General features: G+C 37.1%; 1 protein-coding gene across 2 annotated transcripts in view; it reads right to left on the reverse strand.

Moving 5' to 3' along the window:
• Nucleotides 1-13,467, reverse strand: part of LOC124721430 (MOB kinase activator-like 3) — a 65,272-nt gene that overhangs the window by 19,416 nt on the left and 32,389 nt on the right. Inside the window, exon 6 of one of the 2 annotated variants that reach the window (XM_047246405.1) lies at nucleotides 4,949-5,502. The exons of the other annotated variant lie outside the window; for it this stretch is intronic. The gene's annotated coding sequence lies outside the window, so the exon portion shown is untranslated. Of the gene's footprint in view, nucleotides 1-4,948; nucleotides 5,503-13,467 lie in introns of those variants that run through there. 2 annotated transcript variants of the gene reach the window in all.

A 13,467-nucleotide genomic window follows, 5' to 3' on the forward strand; every position in this document is an offset into this window, starting at 1 on the left:
GCTCGTTGCAGGTATACTAACTTCACTGTTACAACTGTCAGGATATGCGAGTCTTTGGGTTCCCATACAGACATCTTTTCATTACTTTAAGAGCAATTCTTAATTGAAACAATACAATTAGTCTATTGCTTGAGCTGCTGTAGATGCTCAAATACACAATAGTGCAGGCCCATTCAATGAAGAGTTGGATGTCAGAAATTGAGTTATAGTTTTTTTATTCGCACCACCAATCGCTTTACAAAAATGTGGACATAAATTTAAAGTTTCTCTCAGCAAGAATTACAGAAGCCGTATGTTGGAAGAGACTGAGTAGGAATGTGTCTGTGCAATTACTAGCTGCATCCACAATATATTCACAGCATACTTGTTTATTCATGATTACTAAAATGGACAAAATGCTCCTCTCCTGATTATTCGCAAATTTTCATCTACGGCTTTCATCACAATATCAGCATCCTTCCATGGCTTAACTGGTCATCTTTGATCCCAGATCTTCTGCTCCTTTAATTGTGTATGGTAGAGAGTATACATTGCAGTGGTTGCACAGTTTCTCCATATTACTATTATTTTCCTGCACAGTACAACCAAGAATGAATACCCGTACATCTCTAGATCAACTTAACATATGGCATACTCTAAGATATTTTTTTCTGTTTATGGCTCTTACAAACACTGAGGGTATTCTGTGAATCTTTGCACCAAGCACTGATCATCCACAAGTCTTGTCTTTTTCAACAATGTTCTATTAGTGTCATCTTCAAGTATATAATATTGCCCATCGACAGTTTCAGAACCATAGATACACTTTGTAAGTCTCTTTAAAATATCGTTATTGACAGTGCTATCAAATTTTCTTTAATTGTACCTGACAGTTTCTAATATTTTGTCACTGGGTTTGTCTGCTAGGATGTCATTCCAGTAAGACATCTGACCTAAAATTCAGATGTACAAATTCTGTTCACAAAGTGACAGTTTGGAAAACAGTCAAACACATGTGATCATTACCTTCTGAATCTATGAAAGAGTGGGAAATGGGGAGGGGGACTGCTGAGTATCAGTTTCAGGTGGTGGAATCTGTGCTGGATCGATAGATGTGAATTTTGGTCTGCAAAAATGTTATTGTGCATCAACTCATGTTCTATGAGCCTACAACAAACCAGTAACAACATTACAGGTCTGTAGTTTACGTCTCATTTGTGCAGCAATCTGTTCTGAAAATTGGAACAAATTGAATCTATTCACAGTCACAGAGGATTCCATGTTGCTTCCACAAGCTTCAGTGAGTAGACAAGTCAGTTTTGTTATCAACAGGATCCCACCAGATCCACTGTTCTTGTGTTACTGAATGACTAATTGCTTTTAAGCCCACATTTTTGTGCCTGTGAAACTATCATGCACAAAAAATATGTTTTTATCCATTCACATTCATTTTGGTTTAATGACTTGTAGGCTGAAAGGTTGTGACAGATTTACAGCATATACCAGGCACCAAGTGCTGTGTCCCACTTGTAGTAGAGTCAAACATTTCGCAAAGAAAAGAAATCAGTATTAACCTGCAAGATGATTTCAGCACAACAGCAATTTCAGTGCAAGTGCAATTGCAATTTCAGCAGCACCTCTCTGTTGGAGGTGGTAAACTATTGAGTCTCTGCAGCCTTTCAACTAGCTCACCTTATCAGTTATGATGGAACTTACCGTCTATGGTGAAGTTTCGTTAATTTATTTAATAAGTCAATATGAGGGAACAGTTGTACTAAATGCCAGAAGAAATCCTTGGACGTACCAGAAATCATATCCCTCATTTTTAAGTCAGTTACCTGCCGCTTAACTGAGTCATCAAACAAACCTATAGATTTCCATCTGTTATATAATTATACATGGTATTATGCTGGAATAGATTAAAATAGAGCTCACCAGCTTGTTTTATAGATAATAACTACACGCCACGTCTGTTGTTTTTATGGTTCCACCTTGCAGCTGTTTTCTGTCTTTTTTATGCTTAAAGATGCCGTCTGTTCTGAAACTTTTGTTTAATGTGTCAATATGTAACACTTATCGTAACATAGACCATGACACAGATAAGACTTAATACATTGAACCATAATCTACACCTCGAGCTACTCAGCACACATCAGCTCATCATTGAAGACATTATTATACGAGGCTCTACACTCTTATGTAGTGAAGTCACAGAACACCGTTTTCATACTTTTAATCTCTATATCGCATAAATTTATTATTGTAACATTAATAGTTTATCACTTTATGTGCCTGGTAATAATGATCATAACACTAATACAGAATTTTTTGATGTATATATTTGGAAAACCTGGTATCTAATCCTTTTCCTTCTATGGATATATTCTTTACACTGTATTTCGAAGATATTATCTTATGTTGTAAAAAACTGCTGCCATTTGGCAGCACCTCTAAACATAATATATTCCATTGTTTGCCTCATAACAGTTTCCTATGACATGTCAAGGACACAACATGAAAACAGCTTATACATGTCTTATGTATTTTATTTGTAACTACTGTGCACTATTCGCACAGCTATTTTCTTACAGTATGACAAGAGACTACTATGGATTGTTGTCCCTACAAGGTATGTTTACTTTGAGTTTGTATGTATTTTATGTTGGTTTGACATTACAATTTTCCATATTTGTAACTTTATATACATGACAGTTGTGTTTAATTAATGTGAACAAAAATGGACTGCCCCTGTAAAAGTTTTTTCTATACAAATGATTGGAAGATTTAATTTAGTTTATGTTACTAGTAAGCATTGTGTATTTGGAGCAATGTGGATAAATAAACTTATGTAATAACAAGAACAATGATTAAAAATAACATATACATTCTACAAGCAATAAAATATTGGTACTGTTATACCTGAAGAACAGTGGTTACGAATTGGTTTCCAGCCAGCCATATTTCTTCCAGCTGAATTGTCTCTACTGGCAACATTTGTTTTCACCAGTAAGCTGAGGACACATATGTTTGTTGTTTGTGTATATTAGTGTACATATTCAGCATGTGTGTGCCCATGGTATGACAAGAAAGTACATAGGTTTATTCTGCAACAGTGAGTGTATACTGCTTGCAAAATTGATTCATGGTGACAGCAGTTCTTTGCGAAGCTTTTTTGTGAACTTTGGCAAGTAAATGTGTAAATGAGGTTATGTCAAACAAATTATAAATGAAGAGATTTTAATGAACAAGCATGTAGAAGCCATCCGTGAATATTAGAATGTGAAACACCAAATATTGGTGACTTCTGCAAAATCATTGAACTGACTTTGCAGAATAAGAGTTGTCCAAGAGCATGTGCCATTGTGTAGTAGAGTAAGTAGACTGTGACAATAATGTTGAGCATATTCAAATGGAATCTCCTCCAATATATAACCAACACAACAGTTGTGTACACGGAAATAAACTAGACTATTAAGGATAGTTGGACTTCCAGCAGGAGGAGCAATATCTTGCATATCATTATAATGCTGCTGAAATCCAGTTAACCTGTAAGTGATCACATATTTGCAAAAGTCCTTTGACCCCTCACGTTCATAACATGTGATATTGTTTTGTACTGTTATAATGAGAAAGGTTATACTGATAGTACATTGACTGACACAGTGAAGCATTCCGAAGAAACAATCAGATGTCAATTTAGCTTTGTAGATGTACACACCATCTGTGACGGTGTAAATGACCAGAGTTGCAATTCTCTCCAGCGCATAGAATGGCCACCAATTAAAATGGTGTTCCTCATGTTTTAGCATTGTTATCAGCACCTCACATTACTTGGAAGTGACCTCATTGTGGGGGTCCCCTTGTTCCGCTGGTTATATTATGCAATATCCAGATTTGTGGGGTATTCACTAGTGACAGAGGCCCAATATTGGACTGCATGGGAATGTGGGACAGGTATATTTATTATCGAGGTCCCAGTTGATCATGTCTGACCACCACATGGGAGGATAGCCGCATTGTGCACCAAGCACCTTGTAACACTTTCACATCTCCACATGCCATTCGAGAACGATTAATGGACTCCTGACAAAATTCTGTGTCATCCCACACCATTGCTCAGAGACTAGCAGCAGCCAGACTACGCAATTACTGTCAATGCTTAGGTTGCCGTTAATAACAGCACAAACAGCTGTGCTTGGATGATGTCAGCATGGACTGCTGATGAATGGCACCACATTGTGTTCAGCAATGAACCTTAGTTCTGCATTAACCCCTGATGACCATCGTCAATTACCTGGGAAGAGGTCCCATTCTTCTAATGTTTGGGAGAGGCACAGAGTTGTTACTCCTGACATCATGGTATGGGAGCCATCATGTATGACTTCAGATCATGGCTGGTAGTTATTGAGAGAACTCTGGCAGCACAACAAATTGCCATGAACATCCTGCATTTCCATGTGTTACCTTTCATGTGACACTATCATGGTGCAATTTTTCAACACTACTCATCCATACTTGACACATTTCTACGAACTGTTTGTGATATTGAGGTACTCCTGTGGCCAGGAAGATCCCCGGGTATGTCCTCAACAGAACATGTGTACTATCAGCTCTGATGCAGTGCCAGCATCCAGGATATCAAGAACAAGTTACAACAGTTATGGGACAGCTTGCTTTCCATCTCCCCTTATGGGTGCTTCGCTTTTCACATGTTTCGTCAGACAGTGTACGCATGGCTAGGTTTAACGTTATATTGGCACAAATGATACCCACCTGAAGTGTGTGTTACATATCAAAATTTTTAATGTAATGAAGAAAGCCCACTTCAATTTTTCTTCTTTGCTTTTCAACTTACACGAATGCCACAGAGCACTTTTAAGACTTGCAAGTACTGATTTGCTTTCTGTCCCCTTCATACCAAGTATGTCTTGACTATTATGAAATAAAACACGGTGAAGGTGGCTTACAAAAGAATATAATATGTTTACAAATGCATCCACATTAATTTATTTTCACATTACTAGGAGGCATTAGAATTCTTGACATTTCTGACTAGTGAGTACATCACACAAGAACAATAGCATTACTGCAAAGCAAATTATGCACAGCAATCCAATAATTTAATAATTAAAATAATACAACCAATGGCACAAAACTTCAGATCTTGAAAAGTTTCCTTTTCATAAAGTTTAGCTACAAATTAATGCTAATTTAAAACAAAAAGTGACAAATGTTCATCTTAGCCACCGTTTAAAAATTTGTACACAAAAATTACATTGAACAAAGTTCTGGATGTTTAGCACACCACTTTTTTCTGAGACACACAAGTAAATGAAACTGGGGGAGAAATGTTCCAGGGCCTTTAAAAATGTATTTCTTTGTATTCTGTACATGATCCACAGTATACTCTTCACCTGTTACACCACTCAACTGTCAGTAAAAGAAAAAAATACTGATCATGCTGACTATGGAACCAGTTATTTCTTTCTCCAAATTTGTAACAGTGAACTTTAAAACAGATACCAGAACAGATAAATGCATTTTTAAAACATGATAATTCCAATTACAATGACTAGGTTTACATCCACACGGTTCACAAATATATGTGTAAATAATGCAATACTTGAAACATGACACTTATTTCTTTAAAATTGCAGTGAACTAAAAATTCATAACACATACAATTTCATCTAAAATACTGCAAGATATTGACAAAGTATGCCCATAGTAGAAACTGTCTCAGGAATAACTATCAACAAACAGCTACATAAGTGAGTGATGTTTACATTTACCCACAAATATACCCTGAGGATTAAACTAAGATCTTATTGTTATCACAGTGTTAACAATGACAATAATGAAACACTTGATTCAGTCTCTATTAATAAAAGTCTGGGGGATAAGGGGGACAAATACATGATAGTTGGGTAACTTTTTTCTTCAAGTTACTAGGAAAATCAAAAAAGTTAAACTTCTGTTGCTGTATCAAAAACCACATACAATGCATTAAAGTCTTATTCATACATAAATGCTGTGCTTCTAGAAAATTTTAGACATTCATCACAATCATGTAAACAGTAACACCAATCTCTATGGAGATTAAATCATAAACAATGTGATAAAAATGTTCAAACTGTTTCATTTCAACATTATCATTCCCCTTGTGTGTGTGTGTGTGTGTGTGTGTGTGTGTGTGTGTGTGTGTGTGTGTGTGTGTGTGTGTGTGTGTGTGAGAGAGAGAGAGAGAGAGAGAGAGAGAGAGAGAGAGAGAGAGAGATAGCCTTTGGAGGTGGGGGACAAGAATTAATACATCAACAACCAACTGAATGTTACTGAAAATTGCTGACCAAGAGGCGACTCTAGCAAAATGGTTAAGACACTGGAATCATATTCAGGAGAAGGAAGGGTCCATTCTTCATCCAGTCATCTTGACAAACTTTTGGGACTTCACGTAAATCATTTTAGTCAAATACCAGGATGGTACTGTCAGAACAAAACCACTGTTGATGCCTTCTTTCATTCTTCCACTGAACTACTGCTTTATGCCTAACTATCTCAATGTCATTGAAGAATTAAACTCTAACCTACCTACCTCACAACATTCATATTCCAATAGATTAATTTATTCCACAAATGTGAACTGCAGTTCCAACTGTTTAACTCAAAGCAGACACAAAATGTTACAATTCACATGATGATATCTAAAACTTTCAATCTTTATCTTCTGCTGTGTTATATAATATAAATTTTTGTTCTTGTTAAGCAATCATCATTTGCCTTAAATATACTGAAGATGCAAACTGCTCCTTTGACCACAACAACCACAACCAAATTACATGGCAACATGTACTTTGTTCCATTTCCTTATTGGAAGAAATATTTCTTTTCTTGTAAGAAGACCGCTTTCAACCATAATATAATTTTATAAAAAAGGCATTACTAAACCTAAATTTGTGTTTTTTGAGAAATTATTATTTTATGATGGAAGATGTATATTCACAGGATTCAAGCATCTACAGTAAAACCCCATTTCAAAGTTTCTGCATTTTATGATTTCCTGCTTTTTACGTTCGTTTTTGTTAGTCCTATTCTCTTGATAATGCTTTCCCATCACGAACAATCCAATGTTACAACATTTCCTGCATTTTAAGTTTTCTTTGATGTTATCATCAACAAGTGCATCATATTCCTGCTCAGTCAGCCTTGGAACAAAGCAGAACATGCAGACTATATGCACCGTTATTGATCATGTAACATAGCATTAAAGCAGTAAGAAAGATTTCCACTGTCAGTGTGTTGGATCCCAGCCACCTGTATGATACGTTCACAGTGTTTGAAAGGTTGGGAAAGTATGCTGAACCACTGCCTTAATGATAATCACGATCTGATGGTAGTGGCTAGTAGCAACCTTCCTTCTGCTCATTGCACTGTGTTACAACAGCTTTAATTTAATTTCACAAACAAACAAACTCTACGTTTGAAGACGGCTGTCTCCATAATGGGCTTTCATGAATCATTGTTACTTCCGCGTCAAGTACACTAATCCACACTAAGCACACAGTCTTAGATTGGTACAACCTGATGTCCAACAAACATTACTACTCAAGATGCTCCATAACATTATGACAATTTCTGCCCTCTTTCTCACCCAGGATATCCCTGAACCAATTTACTTCCTAGCTGTCAACAAGCTGAAGATTTTGAGCCTATTGCTCTCTGTTTGAAAATTCACCATAATTTTGTAATGATTATCAACAATAAGTCTCACATTAGAACATGAACATCTTCTTAACGTGGTTTCACAAGAGACTTTTGATCAGAATGAAGAGAGAAACCCGCACGCGCAATTGTGTGTCAGTTCTCAGCCACTTACTTCGTGATCATCACTTACGACAATTCTACAATATGTAGATTCACATGTTGGATCGCAAGCTCAGTTAGTGAAGGGACTAGGATTTTCCTCTTCCACCTTGAACGTTACTGTGAGAAATCAGCCTAACATCGAAGCCAATGTAAGACAGTCTGGTTCCATGGAAAGAAAGTGTAAATACACTTGGCCACCAGCATATGACTGTTTGGATAAACTTGTTGGAGAGCGGTTTGTTAGCACGAGAGCATCAGAAATTCCACTTAACAGCAAAATACTGGGGGAAAAGGCATTGCAGTCTGCTGCAAAAATGGGAATCACCAACTTCACAGCATCAAATTACCAAACTTTTTGAAGAAGGGAAAATAGAGATAACTGGTGAAGAGGTCGACAAAGATGATGACCAAGAACCACTTGTGCCAAGCAGTACAGATGCTATGGAAGCTATTAAAAAATTTTAGGCAGTACATTGGTAGTGCATCAGGTGGTGGTAATGCGTTTGATGCCGTATATACTGTGCAGAGACATGTAGAGCAAAGTGCTGTTAGAAAGAAACAAAAACAATCAATTATTTCAGATTTTTTTTAAATAGGCAAAATTTAAATTATTTTAATTTCATATTTTGAACAATTTAAAGAGAATGACAGAGTAATGTATTGATTTTTGTTTGTTTTATTTCCTATGATTTCCTTTATTTTAACTTTGCTGCATTCTACACTTTTTTGGATCGGTCCACTGAAAAATGTGAAAAGGAGATTTTACTGTATTTTTCCTGTATACCGTATTTACTCGAATCTAAGCCGCACTCGAATCTAAGCCGCACCTGAAAAATGAGACTCGAAATAAAGGGAAAAAAAAATTCCCGAATCTGAGCCGCACCTGAAATTTGAGACTCGAAATTCAAGGGGAGAGAAAAGTTTTAGGCCGCACCTCCAAATCGAAACAAAGTTGGTCCATTGTAATATGAGACACAATTTACGTCGAATGAAAGACGATACAGCTACAGTAGTTTTGTTCGAGTCGTAAGCTTAGCAGTTAAGCTTTACCAGGTAGCCACTGCTATGCGTCATGCGCTCCGTCCGTATTTATACGGGTACCCTTCCTTTTCACGTGCTTCGTCTCGTTTGAGTCGATTGCTTATTTTGCTTTCATCTGATAAGTGCCGTTTTCTTTGTTATAGGTGTTTACGTCACTCTAAGCTGAAAATGCATTACTGTACTGTGTAATGCATTGTTTGTCGCATTTTGATAGTGCGTGTTTACGGCCTGTCGCCGCTCGCGGCATGACTTGCTTTTGTGCGCGCTACCGCCGCTTAAAAAAAAAAGAGGAATCGTCTCATTAGCGAAACAATGGCCAGATACTGCTATTTGTTGTTACTTACACTGCTGCTTTCTTTGATAATGATCAACAAGAACCAAATGCGTATGATAGAACATGCGTATGATAGAACATGTTCTGAACGAGAGTTTTGCGAAAATTTTCCTCCGTTTGAAAATCTTTGCGGCCGCTTCTTTAGTACATCAAATTCTGCACAGAAATTAGTCATCTTACATTTAAAATCTAGTCAGTTGCCGTGCTTCATTTCTGACTGTATCACTATTAGGCATAAGAATAATACGAATATAAACATGACACTATGCGTATATTCTTCCGCGTTTGCTGTTGTCTCACTCTAGTTTCGTAGTTTATTACGCAGACAGGATATAAATGAGATAGCAGCAAACACGAAAGAATACATGGCAAAATGTTTATATTCGTATTATTCTTATGGTGAAGAGAATACTGCATGTGATTCACATTTCATCAGGTTAGCATTAGCAACCATCTCTTCTCACAGGTAGGAAAAAACTCGGAACGTAGAGTTGGCCATATTGACAAACATCCCTAACAGTCTTGCCAGTCGGATTTTCGTAGTACATTGAAATTCTGCTACATTCGAAGATGAACAATACGGAATTTGTATTTACTTCGTTGGATAATGTATGAAATGCAGTGGTCGAAACTCGGGGTGGAGAAAAAAAAGCTCGTCTTCTACCTTTTTTTAAATTTATTTACTGATGCAGAGGTTTTGGCGCCAGTATTTATCTTTGTGCCCACAAAGCATGCTTGTGTAGCGCTACATATATTCGACGGCAGAAGTTAGTTGTGGCGGCACCTATCAACATTTTTCAGAACTTCCGCTTGCTTTGCACTCGATTCTAAGCCGTAGGCGGTTTTTTGGATTACAAAAACCGGAAAAAAGTGCGGCTTAGATTCGAGTAAATACGGTATGCTTTTATGTTTCTAATACTACTACTCATCCTAGCACAAGATTTATGAAACAGCTTCTAAGAATCCTTTGATCCCTAGCAATAGGAACCTGATATTCTGATGATGGATGATGATGATGATGATTACAAATCTATTTTCTGGTTGCTTTTATACATGGTACGCCACTATGTGGCAAAAAGCATGTGAGTACAATGTGCAGGCCAAGGCTCGGTCTGTCTCAACATTGCTTGGTACTTCCCAGAAGTATTCAGCACAGTGCAACGTTTTATTTAACAATGAGGTGCAGCATTCTTCAGTGAGCACTACTTTCTTCAGTTTAGTGGAATTGTTGTGTCGGCAATGTTTAATCTTTGTTATTCGTTCATGGTATAAAAAAAACTTGACAGGTTCAGTGACTCTTTGCACTATCTACTGCACAAAATGAGGCAATCTAGTTATCTACTGTCACAAGCTTTTAAAAATGAATGGGAACAACACCCATCATATAGTCAAAGCGTACCACAAATCTGCTATGGAACAACATTGCAACACCATCAGAAAGAATTTAAAGATTTAGCTGACAAAAAGAGCAAAAAATTATTATCGACACATGGGATTCATCAAGCAGCACTTTGTGCTAAATTTGTAGGCATGGAACATGTGATCAAACTGGTGTGTGAATAGCAAGTTTTCTGAAGCCTCACACATTATTCCACTGTGAACTGTAACAGTTTTCAATGGAAATAAACGAAAAGTATGGAGACACTACATATTACTGCAAAGTACATTGGTTAAGTCAAGGGGTATGCCTGCAATTATTTATCAGTTTAAATTTATGAAGGAAAAAGGAAGAGCAGAAACGAAAATAAGAACATCTGGTATGGACTGCAGATCTCGCACTGCGCAAGGAATAATTTGAGATGAAAAAGAAATGCCATCCATTTCCCTAAACCAACTCATGTTAAAGAAAATGCAAGGTTTGAAGAATACATTGAGGACTTGAAAGAATTAAAGGACAGTTTTCTAAACATTTTGGGGACACTGCCAAGCTTAGGCTTTTTCCCGAGACAGTTTGCCATTTCAGATAGAAGTGGCCCTGTGCATGTGCAAATTACAATGTAACTCCCATTTAAAAAATAAATTATTTTTTTGTTTAAACTGTCCAGAGGGCCTACATAGTTTTCTTCTGAAGAAGTTCCACATCTCCATTATGAGGTTGGAAACATAATAAAGTGTTAAAGACTTTTTCAATTATAGAACTACACAAGTCACCACTACATAGCAACCCGAGTGCAAAAATCTGTGACATAGTCTGCATCTGACTGTATGTTGACATTTTGTACCAGATGGAAAATTATGAAAATTTGTTTTGTTTGCGATCTATGATGTTGAGAAACATCAAATCGTGTTACATGCAATATGGCTGTATTGCTGTTTACATGCGAAGCTTTCGCAGTTTTCCCCTCTTTTCGTTCCTCATGCTCTGACAGCACAGTGTGGTGGTGGGAGAAGTGTGCAGCCAGGCAAGAGAGCTATGGCACATGAACAAGAGAACTCCTTGCAATGCCAAATTCTTGCCCATTCCTGTTTTTATAGGTATCAGTTTTTAGTATTTTAATATATAAATTCTTATGGTCGCCCAATAGTACATTACGCACAATGCTGCTGTATACTTTTGGACCAGGAAACATGCAAATCACTATTTGCACATTGCTCTGGCAACATTTGCCCTTTTTACTTGATGTTCAGAGTATGCTTATCAAAATCCACATGTAAAATGTATGGTATCACCACTTTTAATACAACAGCAAATGGCATTTGGTGCAAAACAGCACTGATATTAGAAAAATCTAACTAACTAAACCTTGACATACAGGTTTTCAATCACAGTCTGAAAGCTCGCCATATGATGCAGTCTAACATGGCTGTTGCATAGCCATTTACTCTCATTCATAGTATCTACTGATCAAATGCAGCAAAACTGAGTACCTACATTTTTGCATACATGCATACATTCACAAGTTAGATTATTGTGGGAACTTTGTGAGATACATGTAGGAAAAGCATAACACATTCAGAAATCAAACACGCGACTGATACCGTTTGGAAAAAAATGACTAACTGTTAAAGAAAATGTCATGAAAAATCACAGCAAACAGCTAAATGTTTAAAGAAAGTAGAGCAAAGAAGCACGAGGTTTGACTCTTACAAGTAAAACTTCCTTCTCACTTCCACTCATACACATTTCATCACATAATCAGAGAACCACACGAGCACTGTACAGGGTGTCTGAAGGATTCAGGAAAGTAATAGTGGCAAGTACAATCTCTCTGTGCACAATTTCTTGGCATTTAGTAAACAAGGAGCAGTGGGTCAGTACACAATGTGCATTTGCTGTGAAGGCATTTTATAAGAATGGTGACAGTCTAACTTCTGCTCAACAAAAATTCAGATACTAAAATGTAGGACACTGTGGCCATGTTACATCTTGCCACACTATCAAGGCATAGGTTGAGAATTTCGAGGAGACTGGTTCAGTTATAAAACAGAATCTACCCAGAGGTCAACATATTCAACATGCTCCATAAAACATTTAAGCACCCTGAGTGCCACGTCAGAAGCATCGGTATGGAAACATATGGTAGCATTAAACCTATGTCCAACTACCATCCATCCAATACTCCACAGTGATTTGAAGTTTCACTCTTACAAAATTCAAGTTTTCAGGAACTGACACAATCAGAGCACATATTCTGTGAAAAATGATGGGATTGATTAATGATAACTCCAATTTTCTCGACAATCTTTCCATATTTGGCGAGGCTTAGGTCTGTATCAGCAGAAGTAAACAAGCAGAGGTTCAGCTACTAAGCTCCAGAAAACCATTGTCAATAGTAAAAACCAGAAATACTCTGCGTAAAGGTTAAAGTTTTTTTGTCATATCAATGTGAGGTGTTGATGGGGCCTTACTGCTTTGGGGATGACACACGGAATGCAACAACAGTAACATCTGAACAATTGGTGTATATGCTTGACACATTTGTAGCAGAATAATCTCCAAACTTACCCTATTTTCATAATACTTGGTTCTTGGTTTCAGCAAAATATAGCCACATCCTATACTGCCAGAGTGTCAATGCCAGCTGGTTGGCAGCGCTTTGGTAACCTCATAATTTAACAGACTGACAACATTCACTGGTCCTCAAGAACATCAGATTTGTCAGTAGCTGCCTCAAACGCAAACTATACACCACATGCTATACGACTAACACAGAGCTGAAGACAGGGATTAGTGAAAAAATCTCTGGTGTTTCAAAGTGCAATGCAACATCTCCTTCCAGGAATGCATACATCTGAATGGCCATATCATA

The sequence above is a fragment of the Schistocerca piceifrons genome, chromosome X (assembly GCF_021461385.2).
Source record: "Schistocerca piceifrons isolate TAMUIC-IGC-003096 chromosome X, iqSchPice1.1, whole genome shotgun sequence".
NCBI lineage: Eukaryota > Metazoa > Arthropoda > Insecta > Orthoptera > Acrididae > Schistocerca > Schistocerca piceifrons.